Below are 6444 nucleotides of genomic sequence, written 5' to 3' on the forward strand. Positions count from 1 at the left end.
CCCATCACCACACCTGGCTAATTATATGTATTTTATATATAGTCATGTATAAAATATAAATTTAATATTTAATTTTATATAATGTAAATTATATATAATTATATAAAATATATAATTAAAGTATATATATTTTATATAATTCCTTTTCTTTGTAGAGTTGGAAGTCTTGTTCTTGTTGAGGCTGTTTTTGAACTGCTGATTTCAAGCCACGCACCTGTTTCAGCCTCCCAAAGTGCTAGGATTACAGGTGTGAGCCATTGTACACAGCTTAGTTGTTTTTTTTTTTTTTTTTTTCCATTTAATTACCCTCCCTAGGTCCATCTCTGAAGCAAGATGGACGATGGACACATAGAAGTCTTCTGTAGTGTGTAGTGTGGGTCTGCAAACTCTGCACCAAAGGCCCGTACTTCCTGCTTTTGTATTTGTGAATTAAGTTTTATTGGCAGACAGCCACACCCCTTGAAGTATTTTCTGCAGCTGATATTATCTGAGTTTGTTGGTTGCAACAGGGCCCGTCTGCACTCTGCAGGACAGTTTGGTCATGTTCTGCTCTGCATGGTCCCACCTTTAGGAGTCACCTGTGCGTCTAGGCTCCAGGCGGCTGTGTGAGTGACTTGGCATCAGTATTACCTAGGATGTTAATGTCCTCTCTGGGATGGAACATGTGGACTTTCTCTGAGCAGGGCCTGCTCCCTTGCATGGAGGAAGTCATTGTTCTTGCTATTCCTTTGGTGTGGAAAAATCTTACCTTCCAGGTGGCACCTGTGGCTCAAAGGATTAGGGCTCTGGCCTCATATAGCAGAGGTGGCAGGTTCAAATCCAGCCCCGGCCAAAAACTGCAAAAGAAAGAAAGAAAAAAAAAAAAGTGATATTTCTTCAGACTTCAACTTAAATACTAGGCACATGTAGATTCTTTACAGAGAACCCAATATTGCCGGCCAGATGCAGCTGCAAGCTGTACGCTCTTAAAGTGCTCTGAACACCATGGTAGCGCTCAAAACTTCACCTCTGGCTTTTCTGTGGTTTCTGTGTTCTCTGTGCCTCTGCAAGCTCTCTGAGGGCAGGTATCATGTCTATTGGATTTAGCTTTGCATCCCCCATACCAAAAAAAAGTGCTGGGTTCACTTAGATTCTCTGTGAATATTCATTTCACAATAAATGGAAAGTGAGATCACAGCAGGTGCATCAGGAAGTCATGGTGTGAGACAATAGAGCGGGGACCTCAGGGGAGTTACGGAGAGGGGAGTGTAGAGCTGTTAAGTGCTGGTTCCATTTCTGGAGCTCCTCCTGGGGGCTCTAGTGAGGTGGCTTCCTCTCGACCCAGTTTATGCTGTGGAGTCTAAAGCATTAAGACTGACAGCGCCTTGGCCCAGGAGGTCGTGCTGGGGCACAAATCTAGAGCAGCCTGAGTCTAAATCCCACAGTCGTCTCTGTTTTTGGTTCCTGAATCATGTCCCCAGGTGCCCCAAGGCACTGCAGTGAATCCACCACAGTGCTGTGGGATAACATTCCATTTTCCCAGGAAAGAGTGTGACTCAACACCTGTAGGACTCTTGGGAACTATTGGTCCGAGACTGTTCACTTGCAACATGACAGCGAATGAAATTTATTTCTATGATGTCCCATTTTTTCGTAGAGCTGGGTTTTTGGCAGTTGTGCAGATTAAAAAAAATACTGTGTGAAAATCAAAGTGGATCAGAAACTGAGGGCAGCAGAGTCCAGTCGGATACCCAGGATGGAGGGTTTCAATGCCCAACAGACATACCCATCCTATGTGGTTATTTAATTAAGAATGAAATACAAGTACTGGTAGAACCTCCATAGTTGACCACCTCCCTATGAAGTTGACCTGATTTTCATAGACTGGACATGCACCACACGTACGCATCAGCAGGGTAGGGCCAGTTCCTTATGTTGACCACCTCCGTATGTTGACTGTAGGTGGTCAACTTACAGAGGTTCTGTATTTTTCCCTTTTGATTTCGTTTTTTGGGGGGCTATCAATTTGTTAGGATATAAATAATTGTTTGTACCTAACAATGTAATAGACGGAACTTCAGGCGTTTCTGCGGTCTAAGGATGCTGTGAAATGAATCACGGTGATGCTAAGTGTTGTGAGCAGAGGACGAGGGAGAGGCCTGGACAGCCCAGGGTGCTGCCTGGGCGCCTGGGACAGACTCCTATTGCTGGTGCCCCGGCCCTGTATCCAGCACATATAAGCAGGGCGGGCTTTGCAGGTGCGCGAACCAGGAAGTTACTCGGGTTTCCGTGCCGGGAAGAATCCCTCACGTGGTTTACTGCTCTGCTGTTTGCTTGGAAATCTTAACACTTGTGTCTCTGAACTTGTGTTTGTAAGTTCTGTACGATGGGGTGATGGAGCCTGTTTGTGAGCGGAGCAGGTCCCCAGGGTGCTCGGTTCTTGTCTCCCCACTAGGAAGGATGACAGTGGGAGACAGGGCAAGAGAGAAAGATGTTTTATGGGAAAAAGGGACGCAAGAGGGAGCCTGGGAGGCACCTGCCGAGTGGGAGCTGGTGGTGGCTTGGGCTCCGAACACTTTTGGCCCCTCTCAGGGAGGAAAGAGCCCATCTGTTGAACTGCCCAGGGGTTGTCCTGTCTCTGCTCTGAAGTCAGGGGTGAGAGGCTCTGTCCTTTCCTGGCCCAGTCTGGAAGTGTCATTCCTGTCCTTCATACCCTGCTGGGGGAGGGGCTGCCAATGATACAGTAACTTGCATGGGGTCAACCAAAGTTCTCAAAGCTCCATGTAGGGGAAGTGCCCAGAAAAGTCCTGTCCCTTCTGTCACCGCCTGGGGACCCCTACTGGCTGGCTTGCCCACTTCCTCTTCCCACTCACTGCAGACCCAGCTACCTGCTCTAACAGTCCTCACAGCCTTGCTGGCCGGCAGCATTCAGGACGCCATCAACATGCAGGTCCAGGGGTCCCGAGATGCAGGGAGCTCAGTGAGGACCAAGGCAGGTGGAAGGTGAAGGTGGCCCATCTACTGCTGAGTGGGGGAGGCTGGGGCAGCCTCAGAGCCGCTCCCTCTGGATCAAAGCTTGCTCCACATCCAGAAGGAGGAAAGTGGTGCTGTAAGAGACATGAGCAGGGAAGCCCACGGCGTCCTTTCTTCCTGCTCTTGCTTCCTAGCCGGTGGAGAAGGAAAAGCAAACTTGGAGCTGCCTGAGCGAGTTCCTGTCCCCCTCACTCCTCCTGTGTTCATCCCTGAGCAGAAAGGAAGGAGCCCCAGGGGACCCACGCACAGCAGAATTGAAATAAAACAGGCGGGTGGGGTTTCTGCAAACACGCGTGCAAAGCTACGTAAAGTGAGCCGTGCACGTCGGGTGTTTCAGCCCACGAGTTCAGTGTTCTCTTTACCCTTCCCCCACCATGCACCACAAGACGAAACGACGTTTTTATGTTAACACTTAGAGTGGACAGTGTACACATGAAGGGGATGGTAAAATTCATGCTCGTAATTTAAAATTTTACTGTTTCTTACGATGGTACCGAATAGCAAATAAAAAACACGACGACAAGTTCAGAGCAAGGAGGAAAAGAAAACCCTGGGTCTTTTAGTTCCTTTACTGCACATTTCTTCCTCCTCTTTGAACTTGGAGTTCACACTTTTCCTGTGCCCTCGATCTCAGGGTTCCGGAGCCACCCTCCCAGAGAAGGCGCTCCTTGAAAGCTGAAGGGGACTGCGGAATTAACGTTTTCTGTCTCTGTCAAGCCTCCGCAGCTGGGTCCCACCCAGGACCGATGCTTACCTTCTAAAAGGGCCGGTCCCTTCAGTTGGTAACTGACCTGGGTTGAGGACAGAAGCCACACAGTTCCTATTTCAAGCAAATGCCCAAGCCAGTCACCGTGACTGCGCAGAGTTAAATACTCTAGAATTATTTTCCTCATGGCTGAATTCCTTTTAGAGTGGTACCTTCAGAACAAAGAAGGAAAGAGGATCATTTGGTTATCAAAGGGAGCCAGCCCCCCAATTTATTTTCCTTTAGCTGTCATGCAAATTTCAAGCAGACAGCCTAGCAGGAAGGCTTTGAAGATAAAGATCACAGTCCAGTCCAAGGGATGCTTCAATAGGGCTTCTGATGATCCTGTGATTTACTTGGAGAAGGAAGAAAAGAGCAGAGTACAATAGGAAAAACTCTGCTCAGAAGGCATAAAAGCCAGTGTCTAATTCTGGTCCTCTCCTTGCCTGGAGGAAATGTCTGAATAGTGAGAGGGTCAGACAGGGCTAGACCGGGCTTTCTCCAACTGTGTCCCCTGAGATGTCAATTGAGGTTGTCAGAGAGGGAAAAAAAAAGTTTATCCTTAAGTGAATCTTTGGTAAACGTTGCATCAAGCCAATTTCTTCGCAGACTTGTTGGGCCCTACATTTAGTAAACATCACGTAGAATGTGCACATTTTAATACAAAATGCAGAGACTTTGTTGCAAGCTGAGCTGAGCCAATTTGGCCAGTGGTGGTGGTTATGATTACATCAGTGGGTTCCAATAATTAAGGGGAGGGGAGGGCAGGTGTTTCGCTCTGAAACTTGACCAATAGTTGCTTACAATACAAATTGCACCAAATTTACAGATGCTTGTGAATAATCATTAGCCAGCAGGTGCAGAAACGGGGATGTGGCCCCCGCTGTGAGCTCTCTGGCTTCACTGAGTGGGAAAGTTTCCTTGTGGCTGATGGGATGATCATTTAGCAGCAAGATTCAGCTGAGGTTCTAGTAAGAGGTGGAGGCGTCACACAGCTGTCTGTTGGGGAAAAAAAGGGGGGGGGGGAGTTGGGGATTCTAAGCCCGCCAGGACACAGTTTTGCAGGTGAAAATCCTGGGCCCATTGGAGTCTCATTCCGTAATCTGCAAGGAAGGGGAATATTTACCATGTTTCTGGCTACTTTGTAAGTCCTTCCACACCCCTTCATTTACAAAGAAAAACAGTTCCAGATCTGCTTGCTAATTAACAAAGCTCCTGTTGCTGACCACATAAAAAGATAACAGAATCTGCTTGTGGAGTGAGGGGCATTGATTAGTAGGTTTCGATTTTCTGGGTGTTTCCCCCCCCTTTTTTTCTCACATATGCCAGTTCATAATTCCTGGGATGCAGATTTTCAGTTCGGGTATTACAAGCACCCTTGATTGTCTAGATTGAAACAAACATATGCCACACTTTGCTATTTTGAATTCAATTGTAGATACTATGTAAAGTATCTGTACTACATCAAATAGATACTTTCTAAAGTAAACTATAAACACTAGGATTTTGAAATATCTTTCGTGTTTACGATTATAAGGAAAGTACTTTGGGAACTGATGGGAAGGAGGAAAGAATTTGGCTCTGCTGTTAAGTAGCTCTGTTACCTTGGACAGGTCACTTAATCTCTTTATGCCCTGATTGTTCTCTGTCGTAAGCAGGCATGATAATTTCACTCATGCCTGCAATCCATTGGGTGGCCCAAGCAAGAGGATCATTTAAGGCCAACAGTTTAAGACCAGCCTGAGCAACATAGAAAAATGTCATCTCTACAAAAACTAGAAAAATTAGGCATAGTAGTTCCAGCTACTTGGCAGGCCGAGGGAAGGGGATTGCTGGCACCCAGGAGTTCGAGGTGGTAGTGAACTGTGAGCAAACCGCTAGTGGGTAACAGAGCAGAACCCCGTATTTGAATAAGTAAAGTGATAATCACTTTTGAAGATGTCTTTCAGGGTTCTATAGGGGAGGAAAAAAAAATCTTTCCTCACTTGTTGCTGAGTTTATGATGCAGATCCCTATAACTAAAGACAGGTTAACAAGAGAAAAATGTAATTTACTTAATACAGATTTTACCTGACACAGGAACTTTGAATAATGAAAACCTGAAGACTCAGGGAAAGCTTTATTTTTATGGACAGTTGGGCAGAGATAGGATTGGAGGACAAGGTGATGTGATGGTAATAAACTGGGAGGGGATTAGCCAGGCCTGTTTGTTTTAGATTCTTCTGGGTGTCTGTTTAGAATATCCTTTCCCTGGAGCTTCAAGGGAGAAGAGAGTGAGGGCAAAGGGCAACCTCCTAGTATCATGGCCTGCTTCACGGAGGAAGGGGCAAGGGACAGGCAGAGACCTTCTGCTAATTTCGCAATATCCAAGGTGCCATATCGTGGGGTTGCATTTCTTATACTCTATCAGTGCTACCAAAAAACAGAATAACAGCTAGAAAAATGGAATCATGGTGGCTGCAGTACTCAGTGGTTGATCTGGTAAATCTCCATCTATAAAATAATAGGAGGGGTCCTATTCCAGAGGCTGATTGAGATCAAATGAGTCATATGCCTGGAAATTATTTGGAAATTATAAAAATGGTTCAAAAGGGAGGGGCTGTCAGAGTTCTCCCCAAATTACGTGCCTCCACCCAAGATGTCATGAGGACCAAGATGGAAAAGTATTTTTTTTTTTTTTTTTTTTG

This window comes from Otolemur garnettii, unplaced genomic scaffold (assembly GCF_000181295.1).
Source record: "Otolemur garnettii isolate 467f Iridium unplaced genomic scaffold, OtoGar3 scaffold00023, whole genome shotgun sequence".
In the NCBI taxonomy this organism is placed as follows: domain Eukaryota; kingdom Metazoa; phylum Chordata; class Mammalia; order Primates; family Galagidae; genus Otolemur; species Otolemur garnettii.